Source organism: Saimiri boliviensis, chromosome 5, assembly GCF_048565385.1.
Source record: "Saimiri boliviensis isolate mSaiBol1 chromosome 5, mSaiBol1.pri, whole genome shotgun sequence".
Taxonomy (NCBI): Eukaryota; Metazoa; Chordata; class Mammalia; order Primates; family Cebidae; genus Saimiri; species Saimiri boliviensis.
Window position 1 is genome coordinate 67,633,861 of NC_133453.1, and position 12,989 is coordinate 67,646,849.

The 12,989-nt window shown below is 42.7% G+C and overlaps 1 pseudogene; it reads left to right on the forward strand.

Moving 5' to 3' along the window:
- Positions 1 to 5,404: 5,404 nt before the first annotated feature.
- On the forward strand, positions 5,405 to 6,697 carry LOC101046464 (keratin, type I cytoskeletal 18 pseudogene; annotated as a pseudogene).
- Positions 6,698 to 12,989: the final 6,292 nt, after the last annotated feature.

The following is a 12,989-nucleotide window of genomic DNA, read 5'->3' on the forward strand; positions in this document are numbered from 1 at the left end:
TTCAGAGGAGAAAATCTCTCTAGCAAAACTTGCTCCACATTAATGACTTTCATGGGTACCCTAGAAAATAAGTGTCTGGCAAGTTTTGGAGGGTGGATTTCCAGCAAGTTCTGGGTTTTTTTAATTGTTTATTTATGTTTGTATGTGTGAACGTATTATTTCTTTATAAACAGAGTCTCACTCTGTCGCCCAGGATGGAATGCAGTGGCGTGATCTCAGCTCACTGCAAACTCTGCCTCCCAGGTTCAAATGATTCTGCTGCCTTAGCCTCCCAAGTAGCTGGGATTACAAGTGCCCACCACCACACCTGGCTAATTTTTCTATTTTTAGTAGAGATGGATTTTCATCATGTTGGTCAGGCTGGTCTCTCAAACTCCTGACCTCAGGTGTTCCATCCACTTTGGCTTCCCAAAGTGCTGGGATTACAGGCATGAGCCACTGCACCTGACCACAGCAAGTTCTGTTAATATGGCATCACATTGGGTTCTCTGCCATTCAATGAGCCACCCTCTTCAACAAGGTCTAGCTCTCAGCTTGGCAATAAGGGCATGAGAGGTAGTAGGGAGGAAGGGCATTCTTCTCTGGACAACCTATCTCAGCCTTAAGGATAGTGGATGCTCCTTGTATTTGCTAGTTCTATATTCTTTAGAGTTTTCTTTACTACCAGACAGTCCCTCATTATTCCAATCCCCTGTTTTATTTAATAATTCTTTATATTAAGCTTTTCCATTTCAAATTTCTGTATGATTTTTGTCTCTTGATTAGACTCTCACTGATTTGACCTTTGAGTATAAAGACAGACAGATCCAAAGAAAAAGATGTAAAAATATATGCCCTGCAAATAATAAGCACAAAAAAGCTGGACTGGCTATCTTATGTGATATAGTCTTCAAGACAGAGTATACCAGAGATACAGTGAGACATTATACAATGATTAAAGATTTAATTCACCAAGAAGATATGGATGTACTTAAAAACAGAACTCCAAGATACATAAAGAAAAACTGATAGAATTAAATGAAAAAACTAACAAATCTATAATCATTATTGAAGACTTTAATATCTTTTTCTCAGTAATTGATAGAACAGTCCAAAAAAATAGCAAAGAGAGAAATTTTCAACAACACCATCAACCACCTTGACTTAGTGGAAATTTTAAAGCATTATACCCAACAACTACAGAATATTCTTTTCGAGCCCATATATTATACTCACCAAAACAGTACATATATGGGCCATAAAGTAGGTCTAAATACATTTCAAAATATTAGTATCCTACAAAGTATGTTCTCTGACCACAATATAATTAAAATAGAAATTAGTAATAGCGAGACATCCAGTAAAACTTCATATTTGGAAAGTAAACAACATTCTTCTAAATAACAATAGATCAAAGAATAAATCACCAGATAAAATTCAAACATAATGAAAATACAACATGTCGAATATATGGAATACAGATAAGCAGTTATTAGACTAGAGCTTCACCAAATTTCTTGGTTCACAATGCCTTCCTTCATTGTCTCAGTAAGTTTTTTTGTTTTTGTTTTTGTGTTTTTGAGATGGAGTCTCACTCTGTCACCCAGGCTGGAGTGCAATGGCACAATCTCAGCTCACTGCAACCTCTGCCTCCCAGGTTCAAGCAATTCTCCTGCCTTAGCCTCTCCAGTAGTTAGGATTACAGGTGCACCCCACCCCCACGACGCCCAGCTAATTTTTGTATTTTTAGTAGAGACAGGATTTTGCCATGTTGGTCAGTCTGGTCTCGAACTCCTGACCTCAGGTTATCCACTTGCCTCGGCCTGCTAAAGTGCTGGGATTACAGGCATGAGCCACTGTGCCTGGCCTGGTAAGTTTTTAAAGTGCCTCTGGCCAAAAAAACACATAAGAGTTTCATTTATTAAGTACAGTCATATGTTGCTTAATGACGGGAATACATTCTGAGAAAGGCCTCGTTAGGCGATTTCATCATTGTGCAAACATCATGGATGCAAACATCTAGGTATGCTTACACAAACCTAGATGGTCTAGTCTACCACACACCTAGGCTATATAGAAGGGCCTATTGCTCCTAGGCTACAAACCTGTATAGCATGTTACTGTACTGAATACAAGAGGCAATGAGAACACAACAGTAAGTATCTGTGTATCTGAATACATCGAAACATAGAAATGGTATACTTGTATAGACCACTTGCCACGACTGAAGCTTGCAGGACTTGAAAGTTGCTCTCGGTGTCAGTGAATAAATGTGAAGCCCTAGGACATTACTGTACACTACGGTAGACTTTATAAACACTGTATACTTAGGCTACACTAAATATATTTAAAACTTTTTTCTTCAATAATAAATTAAACTTAGCCCTTAGCATCCTTTTACTTTTTTTTTTTTTTTTTTAGATAGTCTCACTCTGTCACCCAGGCTGGAGTGCAGAGACACAATCTCAGCTCAGTGCAACCTCCACCTCCCAGGTTCAAACAATTCTCATTCCTCAGCCCCCATATAGCTGGGATTACAGGTGCCTGCCACCATACCTGGCTAATTTTTATATTTTTAGTAGAGACAGCGTTTCACCATGTTGGCCAGGCTGGTGTTGAACTCCTGGATTCAAGTGATCCACCCACCTCAGCTTCCCAAAGTGTTGGGATCACAGGCATAAGCTACTGTGCCCGGCCTACTCTAACTTTTTTACTTTATAAACTTTTTAAATTTTCTTAAACTTTTTGACCCTTTTGTAATAACATTTTTCTTAAAACATACATTATATAGTCGTACAAAAATATTTTCTTTCTTTATATCCTTATTCTATAAATTTTTTCTTTCTTTCTTTTTTTAGATAAAATTTTGCAGGCCGGGCACAGTGGCTCACACCTGTAATCCCAGCACTTTGGGAGGCCGAGGCAGGTGAATCACGAGGTCAAGAGATCGAGACCATCCCGGTCAACATGGTGAAACCCCGTCTCTACTAAAAATACAAAAAATTAGCTGGGCATGGTGGCACGTGCCTGTAATCCCAGCTACTCAGGAGGCTGAGGCAGGAGAATTGCCTGAACCCAGGAGGCAGAGGTTGCGGTGAGCCAAGATTGCGCCATTGCACTCCAGCCTGAGTAACAAGAGCGAAACTCCGTCTCAAAAAAAAAAAAAAATTTTGCTCTTCCCAGGCTGGAGTGCAATGACACAATCTTGGCTCACTGTAGTGCTAATTTTTACATTTTTAGTAGAGACGGGATTTCCCCATGTCGGTCAGGCTGGTCTTGAACTCCTGACCTGAAGTGATCCACCCGCCTCGGCCTCCCAAATTGCTGGGATTACAGGCGTGAGCCATGGCGCTGAGCCTGTTTTTCTCTATTTTTTAAATGTTTTACTTTTTAAACTTTTGTTACAAACTAAGATACAAACACACATATCAGCCTACCCCTACGCTGGGTCAACATCATCAATGTCACTGTCTTCCACTCCTACATCTTGTCCCACTGGATCAATCATATGCACAGATCTGTCATTTCCTGTGATAACAATGCCTTCTTCTGAAATAATTCCTGAAGGACCTGTTGAGGCTCTTACTGAAATGATGTCACTCTTTTTAGAAATATGTTTTTGGGGTTTGCTTGGTTTCTTTCTTTCTTTCTTTCTTTTTTCTTTTTTTTTTTTTTTTTTTTTGGTAGATTTGCTTGTAAGCAGGCAATGCACCATGGACATTCCTCTCTCTTAATGGAAACCTTTCTGTGTTAGGGTTTATGTTTTCAAACTTTTTTTTTTCTTTTTTCTTTTCTTTTTTTTTTTTTTTTTTTTTTTTTGGAGATGGAGTTTCACTCTTGTCCTACAGGCTGGAGTGCAATGGCATGATCTGGGCTCACTGCAACCTCCACCTCCTGGGTTCCAGCAATTCTCCTGCCTCAGCCTCCCAAGTAGCTGAGATTACAGGCACCTGCCACCATACCCAACTAATTTTTGTATTTTTAGTAGAGATGGGGTTTCACCATATTGGCCAGGCTGGTCTTGAACTCCTGACCTCAAGTGATCCACCCGCCTCGGCCTCCCAAAGTGCTGGAATTACAGGTGTAAGCCACCACACCCGGCCTATTTTCAAACCTTTTAAGGAGCTTTTTGAGGTCTGCAAAACTTCTGCTAAACACTTCATTGTGAATTTCCTTGGTGGTACTTGTTTTACATCTCCTGCAGTTTCCTCTTCTCTCACCTCTTCTTCATCTACACTTTCTTGTTCCATTTCCAACAACTATTCATTAGTTAATTCCTCAGGAACCATCTCTGGCTGCTCCTCAATGTTGTCATCCTTGTTCATGCCCAGGTTAAAGTTGTTTGCCATCTCAGCCACAGCCTTGTTGATTTTTGCAGCCTCCTTATCCTTGGCAAATCCTTTAACGTCCTGGGCGAACCTCTTGAGTCTCTTCTTCCAGATGCCATCCATACAGTTTTCGGTGACATCACCCCAAGCCTAAGCAAGCTTCATCTTAATGCAGTCGTAGACGTTGTAATCCTTCCAGGGTTGCATCAGTGTTTTTTCTGGGTCTTCTTCAGTTGCAGCAATAGCCTGAAAGAAGGTCTTCCTCAGGTAGTGAGCTTTAAAAGCTGCTGTAACTCCTTGATCCACTGGATCAAAGAGGTGATGTTTGGAGGGAGAAACACCACTTTGATGTTGTGATGAAGAGTGCCAATAAAAGGAGGATGTGCTGGAGCATTATCAGCAATAAGCAATAAGCAGTGGCTCTTGCCTGTAACCCCAGAACTTTGGGAGGCTGGGGCAGGTGGATCACTTGAGCCCAGAAGTTCAAGACCAGCCTCACCAACATGGTGAGACTTTGTCTCTACAAAAACACACAAAAATTAGCTGGGTGAGGTGGCTTGCACCTAATAGTTCCAGCTACCCAGGAGGCTGGGGTGGGAAAATTACTTGAGCCCAAGAGGTAGAAGTTGCAGCGAGCCAAGGTTACACCACTGCACTCCAGCCTAGGTGACAGAATGAGACCTTGTCTCAAAAAAATAAAAATAAAAAACAATAAGCAGAATCTTGGAAAGTTTGTTATCCTCCAAACAATACTTCTCCATTCTGCTAGCATAGCAATTCAGGAGAGAATCCTGGAAGAGGATTCATGACTATTGAGAATGTAGTACACTGGCCTGTGTGAGCTTATTGATATGCTTGAAGGCACTGGGGCTCTCACTGTGCCAGGTCACAAAGGGTTTCAATTTGTAGCCTGCAATATTGTACCCATGCGAGACTGTTATCCTGTCCTCAAAAGCCTTGAAACCTGGCATTAACTTGACCTTCTTGTGGATGAAAGTCCTTTTCAGCATCCGTTTCCAGAATAGAGTTCTACCTGTATTGAAAGTTTGGGTCGTCAAAGCCTGAGTCCTGTCCTCTCGCTCTCCTCCCAGGGCAGCATGAGCTTCACCACTCGCTCCAGCTTCTCCACCAACTACTGGTCGGTGGGCTCCGCCTGGGTGCCCAGCTACGGCGCCCGGCTGGTCAGCAGCGCGGCCAGCGTCTATGCAGGTGCCGGGGGCTCTGGTTCCCGCATCTCCGTGACGCATAGCACCAGCTTCCGGAGCAACAGGGGGTTCGGGGGCCTGGCTGCGGGGATGGCCGGGGGTCTGGCAGGAATGGGAGACATCCAGAACGAGAAGGAGACCATGCAAATCCTGAACGACCGCCTGGCCTCCTACCTGGACAGAGTCAGGAGCCTGGAGACCGAGAACCGGAAGCTGGAGAGCAAAATTCGGGAGCACCTGGAGAAGAAGGGACCCCAGGTCAGAGACTGGGGCCATTACTTCAAGACCATCGAGGACCTGAGGGCTCAGATCTTCGCAAATACTGTGGACAATGCCCGCATGGTTCTGCAGATTGACAATGCCCGTCTTGCTGCTGATGAGTTTAGAGTCAAGTATGAGACAGAGCTGGCCATGCGCCAGTCTGTGGAGAGCGACATCCACGGTCTCTGCAAGGTCATCGATGACACCAAAGTCACTCGGCTGCAGCTGGAGACAGAGATCAAAGCTCTCAAGGAGGAGCTGCTCTTCATGAAGAAGAACCATGAAGAGGAAGTAAATGGCCTACAAGCCCAGATTGCCAGCTCTGGGTTGACCGTGGAGGTAGATGCCCCCAAACTCAGGACCTAGCCAAGATCATGGCAGAAATCCGGGCTCAATATGATGAGCTGGTTCGGAAGAACCGAGAGGAGCTGGACAAGTACTGGACTCAGCTGATTGAGGAGAGCACCCACAGTGGTCACCACACAGTCCACTGAGGTTGAAGCTGCTGAGATGACGCTCACAGAGCTGAGACGTACAGTCCAGTCCTTGGAGATCAACCTGGACTCCATGAGAAATACGAAGATCAGCTTAGAGAACAGCCTGAGGGAGGTGGAGGCCCGCTACACCCTGCAGATGGAGCAGCTCAATGGGATCCTTCTGCACCTGGAGAAAGAGCTGGCACAGACCCGGGCAGAGGGACAGCGCCAGGCCCAGGAGTACGAGGCTCTGCTGAACATCAAGGTCAAGCTGGAGGCTGAGATCGCCACCTATCGCCGCCTGCTGGAAGATAGCGAGAACTTCAGTATTAGTGATGCCCTGGACAGGAGCAATTCCAGGCAAACCATCCAAAAGACCACCACCCGCCAGATAGTGGATGGCAAAGTGGTGTCTGAGACCAACGACACCAAAGTTCTGAGACACTAGGCCAGCAGAAGCAGGAGGCCCTTTGGGGAGCAGGAGGCCAATAAAAAGTTCAGACGTCATTCAATGTTAAAAAAAAAAAAAAAAAAAGTTTGCCCTGGCAAGTATTTTCCTCCACAATCAGCTTATCTAAAGTCTCCAAAAATTCTTCAGCTGCCTTCACATCAGCACTCACAGACTCATCACTCACATTCACATTATATAATGGATAACAATTCTGGAATTGTTTAAACCACCAGAGCTAACAGTAAATTCAACCTCACAGTCAGGTCCAGTCTTTTCTTTCATCATTGCAAACAAAGGTTTTGCTCTGGCTGTGTTGGTCATAGTGCTGAGAGGGATGCGCTTCTGTGTATGGCCTTCAATCCAGGTCATCAGAAGTATCTACATATCTGATATTGACCGTTCTCCAATTTGTGTTAATCTCATTGCCTTCAATGAAGCAAATACTTTAACAGCTTCCGTCACTTAGTTCTTCTTAGTCTTCAAAATCTTAGCTATTGTGGAATAGGACATGCCTGCCTGATGAACAAACATCACTGACTTTTCACCTTTGTAGTTCTTAATCACTTGTTATCTTTTTTCTCGGTTAATCACTCAGTGTGACTCTCACTAACAACATTAGCCATGATGTTTGAATGCTAAGTGCTGTACTGAACAGAACACAAGATTAATCATGTATGTTGCCCATTGTTGACCAAAACATTGTTATGGGGCACATGACTGTAGTTAGATCCAAGCAATTTCATAAGTGTTGAAATCCTAACAACTTACTAGCCATTTGAAAAAAGCAATACACAGAGTTGAAAGAATATATAATATTCATATTTCATCACAGTCAAATAACAGAATTGCATCATAATAGGATGTGTGTACTTGTTGAGCCCTGAACTACTTCTCAAACCTCGGAACCAGATTGGATACCACCACCCTTATTCCCTGTTCCACACTGATTTTCACATGCTACTTGCCTTCATCATAGTTGTGCCGAATACAATGACATACCACAGATACATTATCAAAAAGCCTGTTCTGCAATCTCCTGTTGAAACTATGAATTACCTCAAGCTACATAGTTTGTAGGGTGTAACTGTGTTTTCCTTGAATTTTGAAAACATCCCATGCCACCCCTGTGAGTTTGCTGCAGTGCCCCAGATACTTTGGCACAGATTGAGAGGAAAATGTATAGAATTGAATGTATATATTGGAAGAACAATGTAAGAAGATAATTACAGTCAAATGTAGCAAGTAGGTACAAGCTACCAGGATTTGGATATGCATTATAGAGAAAGTCTAAATTGCCTTGAGTAGACTATAAGTAGAAATCTGGACACTGAAGACACTACCAACAAAAGTTCAAAAGAAAGTAATGAAGCTGCTACCGAAAACTGGAGGAAGGATGGATCCTTTTATGCAGTGGCCGAAAACTAAAGCGAAAGCGTCTGTATCCCGATGACATCATCTCAGTCACTAGACCCAGCTTTGCTTGAATCCAGATGAACCCCAGGACAATAAATTCTGTATTCTGCTTAAACAGATTTAAAATGTGGTTTTAATACTTATAACAGAGTATTAATGAAATCTGTATTAAATAAATAACCTGCTAATTGGGAGGCTAAGGCAGGAAGATCACTTGAGGCCTAGTGGTGGAGGTTGCAGTGAGCCGAGATTTTGCCACTGCACTCCAGCCTGGGTGACAGAGTAAGACCCCATCTCATAAATAAATAAATAACCTACATTGTTGAGAATGGGAAACAAGTTCTTTGATGAGCATTTACTACAGCCTTTAATGATAATAAACTGCTGTAAATTGTACAAAGACAGAATCTACCAAATGCATCAATGTTCAAAGAGAATATAAGACTACGTCCTATATATAAAGGAGGTATATATAATAAAGATAATTATAGTCAAATGTGGCAAGCAGGTATGGGCTATATAAAGGATATATATATATATATATATATATATATATATACACACACATATATATATGAAGTAGTCTCATATGTCTCACACACACACACACATACACATGCATATTCTAGAGATAGAATCTTGCTTTGTTGCCCAGGCTGGAAGGCAGTGGCACAAGGCACAACCATAGCCTACTCTAGCCTCAAACTCCTGGACTCAAAGAATTCTCCTGCCTCAGTCTCCCCAGCAGCTGGAACTATAGACATGCTGCTTTGACCAGCTAGAAGATCCTTTTAAGTTCAGCCTGCCTACTGTATCTTGTGCTATGCAAAGTTCTCCTCTGAGTGACTGCCACACCTTCATGTTTTACTGTGCACCATAGCATCCTGTGGAATTTACTGGCTGAAATTTTGTTATTCACACAGACAAATATGAGTGCTAAAATCATATGACAGAACTGTTATGAAGTAGTCATCCAAATGATCCAGGACATACTTATATTAATTTTTTGTCATCACTGAAGTAAAAACCTGAAATATAATTTTTGCATGAACAGTATGGCTCCAGGTACCTCCAGGCTGTAAGTGATAGACGCCATTTAACCATTTAAACTGGGGTGACGTCCTTACCGTGTCAGGCAGAGCGATGCTGAACATACTCCAATCCTTCCTGAATTACCCAAGACTCATTTTTCTAAATGTTAACAATTTCCAAGCTCTATCACAACCTCATCAAGGTGTGTCAGGATAGTTTCCCTAAGCTAATTGGCCCCAGATTGGCTTAGGGGGCCATATATCAGCATTTGGTAGCTTATCTTTATTCCTAACCATCAATTTCCTTTTCTCTTGCTTTCTTTTTATCTTGAGAAACAATACCTTAAACTCCTATAACATCTATTTCCTAATAATTTGTGTAAATTAAAACAGTGATTTATTGTATTAGCATCTGTCATTTAATTGCTCAATAAATATTAGATAATCAGTTACATATAAGCCAAATTTATCTCCAGACGGACCTCTCTGCTAAGAGCTAAATGATACTTGCTAGCTGTGCTTGGAAATCTCACAGACGCTGTGGTAGATTGACTGCAAAAAGGTCCCAATTCTTTACCTCTCCCTATAACCATGCCCTTTGCAATGTGACTTTGCTGCTTTTTCCACCAAGAAGTGGCATCTGCTTAGGATGACTAAACATCCTGGACTAACCAGTTAGCCCAGGACTGAGGGGTTTCCTGGAACACAGGACTAGAGTGCTGAAACCAGCAAAATCGTGGGCAAACCGGGATAGGTTGATCATCCCGAGTCCACTTCCCCTTTTGAATCGAGACTGACCTTATGGCTTGCTTTGCTCAGTTTAGAATACAGTGCAAGTGGCAATGTGCACATTCTAAGCATGGATCTCAAAAGGCATTGTACACTTCTCCTCTTGCTCAGATCCCCACCACTGCAGGCCAGCTGCAGGTTAGCCTGCTAGTTGATGAGATGGTCCAGTGACTCTTGTCACCTCAGCCAACAGCCATCCAATTGCTAGCCATGTGGGTGAGGCCATTCCAAACAAGCCAGCATCCAATTCAGTCAGCCCTCCACAGACACCTGAGCAAGCTTAGACATACAAACAATTAAAAAATGCTTATTGTTTGAAGCTACTGACTTTGGGGATACCTTGTGACACAGTAGTAGCTAACTGATAGAGATACCTCAAACTCAGCATTAAAGCTAAACATATATCTCAGAAAAGTGAAGACTTATGTTAACATAAAAACATACACAAGTGTTTGTAGCAGCCTTATTCATAATAATCAAAATCTGGAAACAATTCAGATGTCCTTCAACGGGCAAATGGTTAAACAAACTGTGGTATATAATATCATGGAGGACAGGCAGAGTATCTCACACCTGTAATCCCAGCACTTTGGAAGGCTGAGGTGGGCTGATCACGAGATCAAGAGATTAAGACCATCCGGGCCAACATGGTGAAACCCCATCTCTACTAAAAAAAAAAAAAAAGAAAAAAAAATTAGCTGGTTATGGTGGCATGCACCTGTAGTCTCAGCTACTTGGCAGGCTGAGGCAGGAGAATTGCTTGAACCCAGAAGGGAGAGGTTGCAGTGAGCCAAGATCTGCACTCCAGCCTGGGCAACAGAGCAAGACTCCATCTCAAAAAAAAAAAAAAATTCATGGAATAGTACTCAACAATAAAAAAGGAGAAATTATTGATACATACAACCATCTGGACCAATCTCCAGAAAATTACGTTCTCTGAGTTACAAAAAAAAAAAAAAAAAAAGCCAATCTCAAAAGCTTTCATACTTTATGATTCCACTGATACGACGTTATTGAAATGATAAATTATAGGAATAGAGAATAGATTAGTCAATATCCTTTTTGTAGGCCAGATACAGTGGCACATGTCTACTCAGAAGGCTGAGGCAAGGGGATCACTTGAGCCCAGGAATTGTAGTCCAACCTGGGTAACATAGCAAGACTCTATCTCTTAAAAAAAAAAAAAAAACTTTGTTGATTTGCACTATAACTTCACACTACCACTGGGGTAACTGGAAAGGGTACAAAGGATCACTCCTTATCATCTCTTACAACTGCATGTGAATCTATAATTATCTAAAAATTAAAAGTTTATTTTATTTTATTTGAGATAGTCTTGCTTTGTTGCCCAGGCTGGAGTACAGTGGCATAATCTCGGCTCACCACAACCTCCACCTCCCGGGTTCAGGTGATTCTCCTGCCTCAGCCTCTTGAGTAGCTGGGACTACAGGCACACACCACCACGCCTGGCTAATTTTTGTATTTTTAGAGAGATGAGGTTTCACTATATTAGCCAGGCTGGTCTTGAATTTCTGACCTCGTGATATGCCTGCCTCGGCCTCCCAAACTGCTAGAATTACAGGCGTGAGCTATCACACCCAGCCAAAATTTTTTTAACATTTAGAATTTTCTATTGTTCTTGGGCCAAAAACCTATTAGGTCCTACATGATATATTCCCTGCCTACCTTCCCAGCCCCACCTTACACACTGTCATTCACTGTGGTCTGGACCAGCTTGCCTTCTTCCAGGTTTTCAAATGTCCCTTTCAGACTCAGAACTTTGCACATGCTATTTCTTCTTTCTATAATCCCTTTCTCTCAACTATTTACCTAACTCTCATTTACCCTTTAAGTAGTCTCTTATATGTCATTTTTTCCCTTCAGTCACTCACTATATGATGGGGTTATTTTATACAAGAAATGCATGGTTCACACCAACACAGTTTAAAGTATTTGACCATCTGGGTCCAGATTACTTTTGATGTTTATTTCCCTTTTGTTATCCCAAGACTTAAGTAAAACCTTCTTTAAACATCTCAGGATTCCAGCAGCTATTCTTGGGATTATGACAAAGTATCAAAAGTGTTAATAGAGAAAAGAGTGAAACCCTTTACTGAGCTCAACTAGGGCAGGTAATTGCATAGTAAGAAACGCCCGGCCGGGCGCAGTGGCTCACACCTGTAATCCCAGCACTTTGGGAGGCTGAGGCAGGCAGCTTACTTGAAGTTAAGAGTTCAAGACCAGGGCCGGGCGCGGTGGCTCAAGCCTGTAGTCCCAGCACTTTGGGAGGCCGAGGCGGGTGGATCACGAGGTCAAGAGATCGAGACCATCCCAGTCAACATGGTGAAACCCCGTCTCTACTAAAAATATAAAAAATTAGCTGGGCATGGTGGCGTGTGCCTGTAATCCCAGCTACTCAGGAGGCTGAGGCAGGAGAATTGCCTGAACCCAGGAGGCGGAGGTGGCGGTGAGCCGAGATCGCGCCATTGCACTCCAGCCTGGGTAACAAGAGCGAAACTCCGTCTCGAAAAAAAAAAAAAAAAAAAAAAAGAGTTCAAGACCAACCTTGCCAGCATGGTGAAACCCTGTCTCTGCTAAAAATACAACAATTAGCCAGGCACAGTGATGCATGCCTGTAGTCCCAACTACTCTACTGGGGAGGCTGAGACAGGAGAATCGCTTGAACCTGGAAGGTGGAGATTGCAGTAAGCCAAGATCATGCTACTATACTCCAGCCTGGCTGACAGAGTGAGATTCTATCTCAGGAAAAGAAAAGAAAAGAAATGCCCTAGGCCGGGTGTGGTGGCTCACACCTGTAATCCCAGCAGTTTGGGAGGCTGAGGCAGGCAAATCACTTGAGGTCAGGAGTTTGATACGAGCCTGGCCAAACATGGCAAAACCTCATCTCTACTAAAAATACAAAAACTAGCCAGGCATTGTGGTGCATGCCTGTAGTCCCAGCTACTCTACTGGAAAGGCTGAGGCAGGAGAATCACTTGTACCTGGGAGGTGGAGGTTGCAGAGAGCCAATATGGCACCACTGTATTCCAGCCTGG